The sequence below is a fragment of the Silene latifolia genome, unplaced genomic scaffold, assembly GCF_048544455.1.
Source record: "Silene latifolia isolate original U9 population unplaced genomic scaffold, ASM4854445v1 scaffold_57, whole genome shotgun sequence".
NCBI classification, from domain to species: domain Eukaryota; kingdom Viridiplantae; phylum Streptophyta; class Magnoliopsida; order Caryophyllales; family Caryophyllaceae; genus Silene; species Silene latifolia.
This window is the reverse complement of record NW_027413480.1, coordinates 1,889,005-1,905,446: the sequence shown is the minus strand read 5'-3', so window position 1 is coordinate 1,905,446 and position 16,442 is coordinate 1,889,005. Positions and strand designations below refer to the sequence as shown.

The following is a 16,442-nucleotide window of genomic DNA, read 5'->3' as shown; positions in this document are numbered from 1 at the left end:
GAATTAGAAGACCGTAAGGTTAATTTGAGCATAGATCGAAAGGCTTGCTCATATTTCCTGAGACCGTATTATAGGACTTCTGCTACCTTATTGACCTGACCTTAGCCATGGTGAACCGAAATTCCCGATCTTCCTTTTATCTTGTTGAGAAATTCTTATTTTAGCAATTAGTCAAATTAGTCAACCAATTTAAAAACCCCCACTTAATTGTTACTTTTATAGACTGGAAATAGCAAACAAAATTAATCTTGTCTCTCTGTGGTTCGACCCTTACTATCACTAGCTATAGTTTTAGTTTGGAATTTTAAATTTAATTTTGATACAAAACGACGGTATCAAATTTTGGCGCCGTTGCCGGGGAGAGGGTGTAATTCTGTTTGCTTTATTTTTAGTTTATTTTTCTTGTCTCAAGGAACTTTGCTTCCTTGAGGCCGTTGCTTACCTTTGCTTCTAGTTTTGCTTTTGCACAGTTAGAAGACAGGTTTTTGAGAGGAAGACTTGAGTACTCTCAGTTTGACGAACATGACTACGATATATGACAATCTTGACCAAAAGAGCAAAGACCTTCCAAAGGGGCACGTGTTACCTACCCCTACTACTGGTCAGTTCGAATTTCGTTCCTCCTATATTGATTTAGTGGAGCGAAATCAGTTTGCTGGTCTACCAGATGAGGATCCTTTGAAGCACATGGAAATTTTCACAGACTACTGTTGTTCCATACCTATACCGGCTGGGGTGACTCAGGACGAAGTAAAGGGGGTGATGTTCTTATACTCCTTGAAGGATTCTGCGCGAGATTGGTACCGCTACCTTGATAGAGTAGTAGCTGGAGTCACAGATTGGACATCTCTAGCATTGGCCTTCTACAAAAAATACCTCCCACTTGCAAAGACTGATGCTTTGAGAAGTAAAATCACAAATTTCCAGCAAGGACCTGATGAGGAATTTTGTGAAGCATAGGGACGTTTCAAGAATTTGGTTCGGTCTGTCCCTCACCACGGTTTCCAGCAGTGGTACCTTTGCAACTTATTCTACAATGCTTTATATGATGATTACAAGGTCATCCTGGACGCAGCTGCGAATGGTAGGTTCCAAAACAATACCGGTCAGAATAAAGGTTGGAACACTATTGAGGAGATGGCAGTCCATAGAGCTGAGTTTGGGAGTTCACGTGGAAAATCACGCAAGCAAAGTGATGAAATGAGTGCCGTTGGGACACTCATCACTTCTATTACTACCCGTCTCGAGAAGCTCGAGACCTCTGAAGCTTCCAAGGAACGAGTTGAAATTCCTGTCCATAATTCTAATGAGACCGCGAAATTGAGAGAAATGGTCCAAACTCTTTTGGTTCAAGTGGCGAAAATAGAAGCAGCCGGGATTGAGTCCTCAAAGTATTTTGTGAAGCAGTTGGAGAATATAGAGCCTAAGCAAGTCGCCAATTCTTCAAGCAAAAGTGAAGGGCCAATTGAAATGATCAATGCCATTAATCTCAAAAGTGGCCTCTCTTATGAAGGTCCCGATAAGCCAAGAGGAGACTCGGAAAATGATGAAGAGGCTAGTTTAAATTCTGGTGCGAAAACGAGCTTATTTTCCAGTACCACCAGTCGATCGACCAACAACAGCAGTCGATCGACTGGGATGTCAGATGGAAAAGTTTCTGATCAGAAACTATTCACACCCAGCAGAAGCAGTCGATCGACCAACACTCTCAGTCGATCGACTGAGGTTCCTGAAGAAACAGTCTCTGTCCAGGAACTGTTCACGCCCAGCCAGGTTGGTCGATCGACCGAGACCAATGGTCGATCGACTGGGTCTTCAGTGCAGGACGCAATTGCGTCAACTAACTTGCATGATTCTACACTTATTGATGATTTGACGGAGGTTTTAAACTTACGGAAGCCGAAGGTTACTGATCCTACGGCCAGTGTTGCAGTCCCGTATCCGGAGCATTTAAAGAACACTAAGCTCGAGCGCAAGTTTGGTAAGTTTTTGGAGATGGTCCAAAATCTCGAGGTAACAATTCCTTTCACTGATCTAATTACCCAGGTACCCTCTTACGCTAATTTTATGAAGGAAATTCTAAATCGTAAGAGAAATTTTCGTGATGATGGTAATGTTGCTTTTGTGGAAGAATGCAATGCTCTTTCACAAATTAATATACCACCTAAATTAAAGGACCCGGGTAGTTTTTCTATTCCTTGCACTATAGGTAACCACGAAATTGGGAAGGCCCTTTGTGATTTAGGGGCCAGTGTCGGTGTCATGTCATATTCTGTTTGCGAAAGGTTAAATATTGGTAGACTTAAGGTGACTGATATTACCGTTCAGATGGCAAATATATCGACTCAGAGACCTAGAGGAGTTCTAGAGGATGTACCCGTTCGAGTGGACAAGTTTTTTATCCCTGTCGATTTCGTTGTTTTGGACATTGCAGAGGACAGTCAGATACCTATCATTTTAGGTAGACCATTTTACATACAACTGGGGCTGTAATAGATGTCAAACGCGGAACCATAACCTTAGAGGTAGGGGATGACACCATTGAGTTCAGTCTTGCTCGCAAGGCGACTGAACCTGCTGATGATGATACGTGTTATTCCATTGATATTGTTGACAGTGTCACTTCTAATTGGAGGGAATCCTTAGCCAAGGATCCCTTAGCGAGATCTAACCCGTTTAGATGAGTGTGCGGTATCTGATGGAGAATGCTAAGGAGCCAGATGCTTTGGTAGCCTCAATGGAGAGCTACGAGCTCGATGAGGAAGAAGATGAGATGCTTTTAAGCCTGGCCAACGAGAATTTGGTAAATACTTGCTACACCATTGAAGCTGATTCTGTCTATGCTGTAGAGGTAAAGGTGCCAGAGCGTAAGCCACTTCCTCCTAATCTTAAGTATGTTTTTCTAGATGATACGGAGCAAGACTTGCCAGGCTATTGTTAGTGCTAAGCTTAAAGATTACCAAATATGCTGCTTTGATGTGTGTGCTTAAGAAAAACATGAAGGCTCTAGGTTACTCTTTGGATGACATTAAGGGCATCAGCCCTGATGTTTGTATGCACAGGATAGAGCTGGAGGAAGGCCACAAGCCTTACAGACAGGGTCAACGCAAGTTGAACCCGAAGATGCAGGAAGTTGTTATTGCTGAGGTGATGAAACTACTCGATGCAGGTATTATTTATACAGTTGGCAACTCCAAGTGGGTTAGTCCAGTTCAGGTAGTTCCGAAGAAAGGAGGGACTACCGTGGTTAAAAATGAGAAAAATGAATTAATACCGACACGAGTTGTGACAGGGTGACGGATGTGCATTGATTATAGACAGTTAAATGCCGCCACCAAGAAATACCACTTCCCCCTCCCTTTTGTTGATCAAATTACTGAAAGACTTGCTTCTAACAAATTTTTCTGTTTTCTAGACGGATATTCAGGGTTCTTTCAGATCCCTATTCATCCGGATGATCAGAGTAAGACCACTTTTACCTGTCCACAGGGTGTTTTTGCATATCGTAGAATGCCTTTCGGATTGTGTAACGCCCCTGCTATCTTTTAGAGGTGCATGATGGGGATTTTTCCTGATTATATAGAGAATATTATGGAGGTATTCATGGATGATTGCTCAGTTTATGGTAATGACTTTGATCGTTGTTTAGCTAATCTTGATAAAGTCATGCAGCGTTGTATAGATGTTAATCTTGTTTTAAACTGGGAAAAATGTCAGTTCATGGTAAATGAGGGAGTCGTGTTAGGGCATCTGATTTCTGATAAAGGTATACATGTTGACAAAGCAAAAGTGCAGGTGATTGAGCAATTGCCTCCTCCCGTGAATGTTAAAGGAGTGAGGAGTTTCCTTGGTCACGCTGGTTTCTATCGTCGTTTCATTAAGGATTTTTCAAAAGTTGCCAAACCACTTACGCATTTGCTCCTTAAGGATGCTGTCTTTGAATTTACTGATGAGTGCCTTTTCGCTTTTAACAGGTTAAAGGAGGCCCTAGTTTCTGCGCCAATCATTCAGCCGCCTGATTGGAACCTCCCATTTAAGATTATGTGTGATGCCAGCGATTATGCGATCGGTGCAGTTTTGGGACAGCGGAAGAATAAAGCTTTGAATGCCATATATTATGCGAGCCGAACTCTGGATGAGGCTCAAATTAATTATTATACTACTGAGAAAGAGTTTCTAGCTGTAGTTTTTGCCTTAGACAAATTTCGGCCTTATTTGTTAGGTTCTAAGGTTATTGTTTATACTGACCATGCAGCGCTGAAGACTCTCTTTCTTAAGAAGGATGCGAAGCCGAGGCTCTTGAGGTGGATACTCCTTTTGCAGGAGTTTGATTTGGAAATCAAAGATAAGAAAGGAGCAGAGAATGTGGTAGCTGACCACTTATCTCGTCTGCAGCTGACAGAAAGGGAGAATTCGTTACCTATTAATGAATCTTTTCCTGATGAGAGCCTGTTAGCTATTACTACTTCAGGGTCTTATCCACCTCCGTGGTTTGCTGATTTTGCTAACTTTGCTGTGACAGGTAAGATACCACCCGAGCTTTCATGGCAGCAGAAGAAGCGGTTCGCTTATGATGCTAGACAATACTTTTGGGATGATCCTTATGTTTTCAAGGAATGCGCAGACGGTCTCATCCGGAGATGCGTGCCTCAATGGGAGGTGAAGGATATCCTAGAAGCTTGCCACTCTTCTGCCTATGGTGGTCACCATGATCCATCCAGGACTGTAGCTAAGGTACTCCAATCTGGTTTCTATTGGCCAACTTTGCATGCAGATAGTCGCAATTTTGTTGCTGAGTGTGACGCTTCTCAAAGATCGGGGAATATTTACAAGAGACATGAGATGCCATAGGTAGGCATTCTCGAGGTTGAGATTTTCGATGTCTCGGGCATTGATTATCAAGGACCTTTTCCGAGCAGTCAAGGTAATAAATATATCCTCGTAGCTGTAGATTATGTGTCCAAATGGGTAGAAGCTATCGCTACTCCCCATTGCGACGCAAAAGCCGTGATTAAACTGTTTAAAAAGATTATTTTCCCTCGTTTTGGTGTCCCTAGGGTTGTCATTAGCGATGGGGGAATGCATTTTAAAGAGAAACAACTTAGTGCTTTATTGACTAAATTCGGTGTCCAACATCGTCGAGGTTTGGGGTATCATCCCCAAACTAGTGGTCAGGTTGAGATTTCTAACAGAGAATTGAAAGAAGTCTTAGCTAAAGTTGTTTCTAAATTATGGAAAGATTGGAGTCTTAAGTTAGATGATGTCTTATGGGCTTATAGAACCGCGTTTAAGACGCCAATCGGAATGTCACCATACCGATTGATTTATGGTAAGACATGTCATTTACCTGTTGAGTTTTAACGTAAGTCTTGGTGGGCTATATGTGATTTGAATCTGGATCCTAACCTCTCTCGTGAGAAACGCATGACACAGCTGAATGAGCTGGAGGAATTTAGGCTGCTGGCCTATGACAATGCTAGGATCTACAAAGAGAAAACGAAGCGCTGACACGACAAGAGAATCATTAAGCACGAGTTCCATATTGGCGATAAGGTACTTCTTTTTAACGCTCGTATCCGTTTATTTCCTGGCAAGCTGAAATCCAGGTGGACCGGCCCTTATACGGTCACAACAGTTACAAAGTTCGGATCAGTTGAATTGGAGACCTCTGTTGGAGAAAGGTTCAAAGTTAATGGCCAATATGTGAAGCATTATCACGGAACAGATGAGTTTGTTGGGAAAGTCGAGGTATTGTACTTCGACCCGTTATCGGATGATGCAAATTGAGGTAAAAAGGTCGTGCGGGACCTCTTAAACCAGCACTAACCGGGAGGCAACCCAGCTTGTAAATTTTTGTAATTAGGATTTAAATGGTTTTATTTCATTTGTTTTGCATTAGGAGCTTTAGTTATTTCCTTTGTTTTAGCAATTTCTTGGTTTGAAAATGCGCGCCTTTGAGAATTTTGCAGGTGATTATTTTATTGCAAAGTGCGTAGGGTGGTTTACTGAATATTCATGAGAGAAGAACGGGAAATTGAAGTGGAAGATGAATTTTTGACGATTTTGAGTTTAACTGCCAGCGTTTGCAGTCGATCGACTAAGTTACTCCGTCGATCGACTGAGGGGAAACAGGGCAGAGGCTACTGTGCAAGGATATTGGTCGATCGACTGGGTCATGTAGTCGATCGACCAAAACGCGAAAGGACAGAAGCTGTCTTAAGTGAAGACTGGTCGATCGACCGGGTCAGGTGGTCGATCGACCCCTGCGCGAGACCAGAATGCAGATTAATAAGGGGAGTTTTCCTTGTTTTTTTATTCATTCACTCATACTCATAAAATCAGAAAATCAAAGAAAACCCTATTTTCTTTCCCCTTTTCGCGATTTCCTTGCTACTCCATCCCTTCATCTCGATTTTTCTTGCTTAAATCCTCAAGTTCTCGTCAAAGGTACGTCTTTAATCTTATTTCCATGCTTTATATTCGATTTTTACTGAAGTTTCATGCCAAATTTTCGAGCATTGTTCCTTTGAGACGGAAAAATCGATTTGGGATAATCGATTTTGGGGATTGATTTCTTGTCGTTTTTATGCTTTAATTGCTTGTTCTACCCTTTCCCCCTTGATTTTCGAAACAAATTAGCAACTAGGAGGTGTTTAATGCCGTTTCCCCCAAAAACCCGAAACCCTAATTCCGTCTTCAATTTCTGATTTTGTTTCGGGTTTTCATAAATTGTCATTGTTATGGAAAGCGTGTTGCTAATTTGTTGTTTACAGGAAACAACAATGTCAAAAGGAAAGCAGCATATGTTCGAGGGGCAGTCTAGCCAGGGAGCTGCCAAACGACCTAGGGGTCCGCCGATAATGATTAAGGACACCACGGATAGTCTACCTGACTATCCGCAGGTTATCTTTTCTAATTCTACTCAGCGTGCCAAGTTTTCTCTTTTTGCTGCGAAAATGAAAGTTACTGCCACCCGTTTTCTACACAAGCCTACTTTAGAGAAATTAGGCTGTTTTGAGTCTGTTGTGTCCCTGCTAAATGGGACAGGAATGACGGGTCTTGTGGACATGGCTGAGTTCACATATTACGTTTTGACCCTCGATTTCTTTTCGTCTTATGCTTTTGACTAGGCCTCTTTCGAGGATAATAAGACTAGTGCTTGCATCTCTTTTCGGCTATTCAATGTCAACTACTCCCTGACATTAGCCGACTTTGCTGGATTTTTTGGTCTTTATTTCGAGGGCAAAACCTCGGAAACTTCTGATATTCACCGAGTCATGTGGTCATGTATTAGTGACTTTTACGGGCCTAAGAGGATGGGCACTTCCGTCCACTTGCCCCCTCTTCGTTATTTTCTACGGCTAATGGGTAATACCATTTTCGGCCGTATGGAGTCGAATAATGTGAATACTATTGAATTGTCGATCTTAGCGGGCTATCTGAACATTGAAAGTCGGGTAGCCCGTATTTATAATATAGCTTATTTGACTGCCGCTCACTTTCAGACTGTAAGTGAGGGCACTTTGGCCCTTATTGCTTGTGGCGGGTTGGTGACGCGTATTGCCAACCGTCTTGTTCTACTTTTCCCTCGAGAGGAGGCCCCTATAGACCCTGACCTACGCTTCATGGATATTGCCTACGCGCAGTCCATGAAGTGGATCGATAGTAGGAGTCGGTGGAAGATTGATTCTTTCATCTGCGACCCTATCCCTGTCCTAGGCTACCCTCCTATCCTGCCCCTCACCACTGTTTCGGGGGCAGCTCGCCCGCCCTTGCCTAGTTACAGGCTCCCTATTGGGGCGGGTACTGCTACTGCTAGCACTTCGAGGAGAGCTCGTGCCTCTTCTTCACAGGCACCCTCTTCCTCCACTCCTGCTCCCACCGGCTTCCTGGCCACTTTCCGTCCCCCTACACCTATGGTTATCCCTCCGGTCATGGACCAAAGGGGGATGTCACGTGTGTTGAGTGACTTCTGCAGGTGCTTTGATCAGCACACACTTGACACAGCCATGGCCCTGTACCCAGTTTACGAGGAGTACGCCCGGACGGGGATGCTCCCACAGGGTGCCTGGACTCACCCGTCCTTCTTTGTCCCTCCGGTGGGCGGTTACCTTCAGCCTGCCAGGAGACCTCCTCCCACGACTACTACTACTACTGCCGCTGCTGCGGAGGAAGAGGAGGATGACTCAGGGTCGGATGAGTCTAGTGGTTCCGAGTACGACGGTCGCAGTTAGATGATGGTGACCTCCCCGTTTTTGGCTGGTTTGGGGAGGTATTCTTTTGTGAGTTTCCGATCCCTCTTTATTAGTTTCTTTTTATTTTGTTTTGCTTTTATTCTTCCCTATTTCTGCTGGTGATTTGCTGGTGAGCACAATGAGGGCATTGTGCGTTTTGGTTTGGGGAGGGTATTTGCATATGTCTATTGCATCTGCATTTGTTTTTATTGCATTTCAGTCACATGTTTAGTGCATTTATGTTTGCATTTGTTTTTCAGTTAAAAAAAAAATTACAAAAACAAAGAAAAAATCGAAAAATTCACATAAAAATCAAAAATATCACGTTTACTTTTGCATATAGTCGAGTCGGATTGGAGTTTATTAATGATGATATTGCACTATTAGTCAAATATGCCATTCCTTGCCTTTTCACAGCTGCTTAGCGAGAATTAAAAGTGATTTCTCAAATTTTGTTATGGAATTCATTTCGGGTAATTAGACTTGACTCATTACTTTTGGCAAACTACTTATACTTTCTGAGATATAGACCCTATAACTGGTGACATTCATGACCGGTTAATTTAGGATTGAGAGTAGTACTCCCGTCATTTCATGTTTTGCACGTGTATGAGTTTTGATTGCTTATTGCCTATACGCATCGGTTTGTGGTCGGTATTACATGTTTTGAGGACTGTTGCATCTTCCCCTTTCTCATTTTACCCCTTAGCTTCACATAAGCCAAAAATAGCCTGTACCCTTTTAGCTACATTCTAAATTTAGCCTACCCTATGCTGAGCTAGTTTAGAAGTTTTTAGTGGTATGATCTCATTGTTAATATTTTTGGCACGTAATTATTGATTTTGAAGTCGGGTACTCATGTGGAAAAAGAAAGAAAGAAAGAAACTCAGAAGAAATGAAAAAAAAGAGGAGAAGTTGTTAATCTGGCAGAGAGCACTGGAATTGCAGTGGTGGTCGATCGACTGCTGCTTCTGGTTGGTCGACTGCCCGTTCCAGAAAAAGAAAACTGAAGAAAAAAAAAAAGAAAAAGAAAGAAAGAAAAAAAAAAGGGGGGGAATTTGAAAAAATAATAAGAAAAAAAATCGGCTGAGTTAAGAATACGCCTCATGTGCTCATTTCATGAATTGGAGGTGTTCGTTTGGGATAGTGTGTTGCCTAGACATTTAGAGGCAATGGCTTGTATCTTGAGTTGGAGGAACGGGATTCAGTTTTTGATGGTTTGTTAGGTACTAGCTTGGCCTCTTACCCTCACTTTTCCATACTTGTTTTGCCCTTTCTTTCCCACTTAGCCTCACATATCCAAATTTTGCAATAGTTCGGCATGTAATAGTCTTTGACGGTGGTTATGCGAGTGTACGGTAGCTAGAATCATTATTCATACTAGTCAAGCATACATGTTTTGTCGGTCGCAGTCTAGGTGAGAGTCTGTATTTTCTTCCCTCTCTTCTACATACATTCTTACCATTTGCTTTGCTGAGAGAAGAGTGACCCGGGAGAGTCCGAATTTATGAGTCTTGCAAGGTCGAACGCCCGATTTAATTCCATGATATGTATAAATTTGTTCACTTTATTTGAGCTTTGCAGTCGTAGGTTATGTGCATTAAACGGTTTGGCATTGACTTGTAGCTAGCTCTGAGATATACTCCTTTCCATTAGGTTTTTATATAGGTCATAGTGCTTGCTTGGGGACAAGCAAGGTTTGGTTTGGGGAGATTTGATACGTGCATATTCTTTACACTTTATTTGCAGTTTTGGCACGTATTTCCATGCATAATTGTTAGCTTAAGGCTACTATTTTTCCCGAAACGGTTTACTTTGCAATTTCTATGATTTATTGTAGGAATGAGTGAAAGTGGGCTAAATCAAGCCTAAATCGTCCTCCGGAGGCAACTTCAGGGAAGCATGGAAGAAGGAAGTTCGTACTCACTCACCTCGGGATGCGTGCATGGAGTTTAGAGGCTGTTTGGAAGAGGACAGGAGGCTACTGCACAGCTCAGCTCGTCGATCGACCATGCTGACCAGTCGATCGACCGTGGAACTTCCTCAGACGCTACTGTTCTGCTATGACCAGTCGATCGACCATGCACACCAGTCGATCGACCAGTCTGCGAGCTGAGATTTATTCTTCGTGTTAGACTTTTAAAAGCCTAATTTGTAATTAACTTTTGGCATCGTTTATCAGTAGAACGCAGCTACAATTTTAGGTTATGCTTTTCATTATTGAAGAACTCAGTTTAGATCTAGTCTAGAGGCAAGAAAGAGGGACGACGAATCCCGAATTCAATTACTTTGTTCATCATTTTAATTAGTATGTTTTTATGCAAATTCTTCCTTCTTTAATTTCTTGTTATTTCAATTCTTGTTTTTACCAATTTAATTTCAGCAATTAAGTTCTTACCTTTTGTCTTAAACTCAATTCAATCATGTCAAACTTGTTCTTTGTTATCAATTTTGCAATTGTTTTAGTTTTAATTATGCATAGCTAATTTTATTGATTGGGAACGAGGTGAGCCATGGCATAAATTAGGATTGTTTTGTCAGTATGAATTCTTCCGTATCGATCTTGTTGTCTTTTGATAAGCCTTTTTACTAGATTGAAAGATCAGTAATTTAAATTATCATTAGATTGGAATTTCCTTTGAGCGAAAGCCTTGAGAAATTCCTTGGAATTAGAAGACCGTAAGGTTAATTTGAGCATAGATCGAAAGGCTTGCTCATATTCCCTGAGACCGTATTATAGGACTTATGCTACCTTATTGACCTGACCTTAGCCATGGTGAACCGAAATTCCCGATCTTCCTTTTATCTTGTTGAGAAATTCTTATTTTAGCAATTAGTCAAATTAGTCAACCAATTTCAAAACCCCCACTTAATTGTTACTTTTATAGACTGGAAATAGCAAACAAAATTAATCTTGTCTCTCTGTGATTCGACCCTTACTATCACTAGCTATAGTTTTAGTTTGGAATTTTAAATTTAATTTTGATACAAAACGATGGTATCACGAGTTTTGCAAGAGCGCACGCAAACTGATTTTCTTCGCGAGGCAGGTGTAAATAAGTAACCTGATCGAAGATTTGAGCAATCTGATCTATCCTAGCCTGATAGGGTGCTAGACTTTCACTTCGGATTTTCCAGGATCCAGTGATTTGGTTAATGATGAAAGTGTTAGGTTCATATACCCCTATTAGACTCATCTAATTCATTTTTATAAATTACTCATAATTTATGTCATGTGGATCTAGTTGCATGCAAGATGATTTTATACAAAATAAGAAGAAAAACATGTTTCTTACATTATATGTGGGACAAAAATGGGCACAAGTGTAGGACTCCTTCCTACACTTGATCTTGAGCTCATAATATTGGATGATCATCCATGATTTTAAAGTAGAAATCCTTCTCTTGATTGCATCCAAGACTTACCCTTAAATCTATTAAAATTATTAACTAGATAATTATATTAGATCCTCAAATAAAATTCTAATAATATAAATATTACTACACTAGTAATATAAAATTAGTATTAGAATTTATGAACAAACTATGAGCTAAAAACTATTTTTAGAGAAAAGATAAAGAGAGAGTGAGAAGGATGATATGTTGTGTAAGAATGAAAATATGAATAAGAACAATTCTTATTCTATATGGGAGGCACAAAACCGGTGGGTAGGAGGGGTTAGAGGGACCAATGCATGCCTTCAACCTTTTTCAATTTTTTGTCTTCTCAAAATTTTAGGGTGAGGTCTAGATGCATACAATATGTCACATGTAGCATGTAACATGTTATTAATCAATTTAATGCATATTTAATAATTAAATATCATTAAATAAATTAATTAAATTACAAATAACAAATTTACTAGTAATTCATAATTACTTGTGTATAAAATTGGTCAAGTTAATATAATTCACAATATTTTGTAACTATAATTAACTATTCATTCTTATCTCAATTGTTTCATAAATAATATTCAATTTTAGTAATAAAACATTTTAATTACTAAAATGAATCTTATTTAATCAAATTACAATAAGATATATATATATTCTCACTCACTATCATAAATTGTTCAATTTTAAGGAATTAATTAATCTGTATCATTATACAATTAATTAATTAATCTATTAAGGGAATTGCCTTATAGGTGTGACCTTAAGGGATTAATGACCACCGCCGTCAAACGACAGTAAAGTCAAACTCTAGTTATCCAATCATTACCGATTAATGTTGATCAGTTGACTATATATATTGAATCATCCCTTACGTATTCTTATATGACATTTATTAATATGATCGCACTATTGTTGAGGACACTTACTCCAACATAAAGATGAGTCCCCGTGAACTCGAAGGTTCTTGATGCCTAAACTCACTGCTGGTTGTAGACCAATGAGGCAAGCTTCATACTCTGCTGCATTATTTGTCACATTGAAGTCGAGTTAGACAGAAAGTGGTGTGTGCTCGCCTTCAGGAGAAATGAGCAACAGTCCTATTCCAAATCCTCTCAAATTGGATGCCCCATTATAGTAAAGATCCCAAGAATCGGTACTGGTTTGTAAAATATCCTCATCTGGAAACGACCACATGTCTATTGCTTACGTATCGTTGATAGGATTATCTGCGAAGAATTCAACCACGGCGTGTCCCTTTATGAATTTCAAAGGTACGTATTTGAGATTGAACTCTGAGAGCATTAAGGTCCATCTTACCAAGAGTCCATTGAGGACGGGTTTCTCGAAGAGGTATTTGACGGGATCCATTTTAGAATACACTTTGACCGAGTAGCTAAGCATGTAATGGCGTAGCTTCTTTGTTGCCCACACAAGAGCGAGGCATGTCTTCTCGAGAGGTGTATACTTACTTTCGTACTCCAAGAACTTCTTACTAAGGTAATAGATAGCTCTTTCTTCTTTTCCAACAGTCTGTGCGAGCATAGCCCCCATGGCTGTTTTGGTAACTGTGAGATATAAACCAAGAGGTTGATCTTGTTGGGGATGCATTAGCATTGGTGGCTTTGCCAATATCTCCTTTATCCTGTCAAATGTCTTTTGACAGTCATCGTGCCATACGGTATGGTCCATTTTCTTGAGTTTTTTGAAGATAGGTTCGCAGATCATAGTGAGTTTCGATATGAATCGACTTATGTATTGCACTTTGCCCAGGAATCCTCTAACCTTTTTTTTTTGTTTGGGATTGTGGAATCTCGAGTAAAGCCTTGATCTTGGATGGATCAATTTTTATCCCCCTCTGGCTGACAATGTATCCCAGAAACTTGCCTGACGTTACTCCGAATGCACATTTCTGAAGATTGAGCCTCATGTTGTATTTGCGCAATCTGAGGAAGAATTTGCGAAGGTTAGCGATGTGCCCTTTTCTATCCTTAGATTTGACGATCATATCGTCTACGTACACCTTGTACATACCTCATTTCTACACCTTCCGCCAACCACCCAGTGATGATTGGGCCGCATGTTTGGTACACGAAACGATTTATGACAGCCCGTAAGTTTATCGTCAGGTGATAGCTCAAAAACTTGTGTCTACCCCTTGGTCGTCATCTACGTACCGATACAGTCGTTTTGACAGTAATTAGAGTTCATTTGGTGTCCGGGTCAAAAACCACTTCATTTTCTAAGAAACCGTTTAAAATGCCGAGTCGGAATGTTCTAGAATGTTCTACATATTTATTCCTAAATTAAATTTTATATCTTTTGGTAAAAAATATCCCATATATCATATTTTACGGAATAAGGAAGTAGAGATCTACCGCAATTCCATAATAGAAACGCGGAAATCTTTCTTCCGCAGGAGGAAACCTCTGAGGAAATGACACAGCAGGTGCTGCGCCTCTTGGAAGGACCGCAGCAGCTACTGCACCTCTTCTCCAGCCTGTTTTTGCTGTTTTTACGGAATACTTCCGTGATTTCTTTCCAAAGTTTCTGTCATTCCAAAACGCTTCACATTTTTTGGTATAAATAGAGACCTCCGGTCTCCATATTTTGCACGCGAGTGTCCGCCCTTCTCTTCTCCCTTTGCATTCTAGACCTTGCTCTAAGCTTTCGACGCCTACGTGCTTGATCAATCGACCACGTAAGCTCAGATCATTCTGAGTACCAGTCAAGTTGCATGACCGACCAATTTGACCACTACACATCAATCAATTAATCTAAAATCCTCCAACGAGGGCACTTTCTACATACATTCGAGTTGAGCAATCACTAACGTTAACTTAGTCAATCTCATTTCGTCAATCATGTAAGTCTAAGGGTGTAAATCCCATCTTTAATTTATTGTATTTTAATTTTTGTACCCAATAATGTAAGGTTTACATTAAAAGTATATTTAAAACCGACTTAGAAAAACCCTTTTATAAAACTATTTTTACGTAACAGTGGAAACCAGACGTTGAGAAAAAACGCAACAGCAGCTGCGCCTCTTCGAAGGGTGATAGAACGCATCTGCTGCGCTTCTTCCAAAGGCTGTCGCTGCTCCTGCTGTTCTTCTTCTTCCTCGGGATTTCTGTTGTTTCGTTCTTTTTGTCTTGATTTTCTTATTTTCTTTCTTTCTTCAGTACATAATCCATGTTTTAATAATTCCTTTTCAATAATAACGTTTTATCACGACTTAAATCCCTTATAACTCGATATTCGCGGGTTTTCGTCATTAAATCAAACCCGGATTTTAGAAACTCGATTTGTTCATATCAAGTTTCTGGGATTCATTCTTTGGTACATATTTCCTTGTTTAATTTCAGTTTATCAAACTTTATTCGATTTTCCAGTTCGTTCCTTTTGTAATTCCGACATCGTAAATAAATCCAATTCGTCCTAACTCATTTTAACTCGCTTTAATCCGTTTTTATCGTTCTTATGACGGTTCCTGATGTAATTAATATGCTAAATCACTTCAACTTTAGTATAAACATCTATAGCTATCCGTAATTATGCCAACGAATATAAACAGACCGCGGTTCTGACTTAGCCTTTAATTACGTGGTTAATTAACTAATAATCGTAATATAACCCTTAATCTGACCTATTTTATTACTTTAATTTTCAACCCTTTTATTTTCTCCTTTTTATCTTCAAAATTCCATCTTAAGTATACTCTTGACGTAAATCAATTAACCTTTGTAATTTCAGTTATCTTGTTTATTTATCGTCTTTGTTTATGTATGGTTTATTTCACTTGTATTTCACATGCAATCAATTCTAAATCCCAATTCGACATTATTAATTGCTAAATTATTTGTTCACCGACATAGTTTACTCACAAGCTAGGATTAATCTGTGGATGTTGCATTGCATGCATATAATTGACAACATATCAAATTTGAATAATTTCCCTAATCATTATTGAAGGCCGCTAATGAGGCGGGCGGGATTAGGTGCTCAGTAAAAGGACTTCCTAATACGTACCCTCACCCCTTACTCCAGATCTCTATGAATATCCGTGTTCGTTAGCATCTACGAGAGTCATTCAAGACAAAGAATGCTAAGGGTAACGAGTTCTTAGTGTTCATGTCACTACTTTGTGTCTTGACATGGCACGAGGTATTCGAACGGTTCCAATTTCCCATAAACATTAGTGGCGACTCCACAAATGCAGGCTTATTCAACCTTTCACCGGTTTCAATGCCTCACAAATCGGTAATGGCCCATGACGTGCTTTGGCTATCCAATGTTCCGTGGGAGAAGTACCGCCGCCTTAAACATTCACAAACGCGCGGGTGCACGCGGCGCGGGTGGTCCATGTCCACAGTTTGGCGACTCCGCTGGGGATGATACACTTACGTGTTACCCAGGGTGAAACTTGAACAATGTTAGGGAATAGTTTATACGAGACAGTTATCGGTTTTCATTACTCGACCTTCTTAAGTCGTTTTATTCGGCCATCCTAGGCTCAACCCAACCCATTCGACCAATCGTCCCGTCTGGACGGTCCAGATTCTTATCTGGGCCTAAGGATAGATAGCGATTGACGTCAACTATACCGTGGTATATACTCTTATTTGTATCAAGGGCTTTCACTACTCTAGGAAATGGACTAGGAACCGACCTTACTCATGTTTGGCACGGACCTCTCCACAGAACAGGGTTTGACTGCTTGGTATGGCAACCCACCTTTTAAGCCAAAACTCTTTAAATTCATTCAGCATACTGTTATAATGCATATATGTATGTTTGTATCATATACGTAATCAC

The 16,442-nt window shown here is 40.3% G+C and overlaps 1 non-coding gene across 1 annotated transcript; it reads right to left on the bottom strand.

The window, feature by feature from the left end:
• Positions 1–895: 895 nt before the first annotated feature.
• LOC141639828 (small nucleolar RNA R71) lies at positions 896–1,004 on the bottom strand. The gene has a single exon (XR_012542693.1). It is a non-coding gene; the product is annotated as a small nucleolar RNA R71 (small nucleolar RNA).
• Between the last annotated feature and the right edge of the window lie 15,438 nt (positions 1,005–16,442).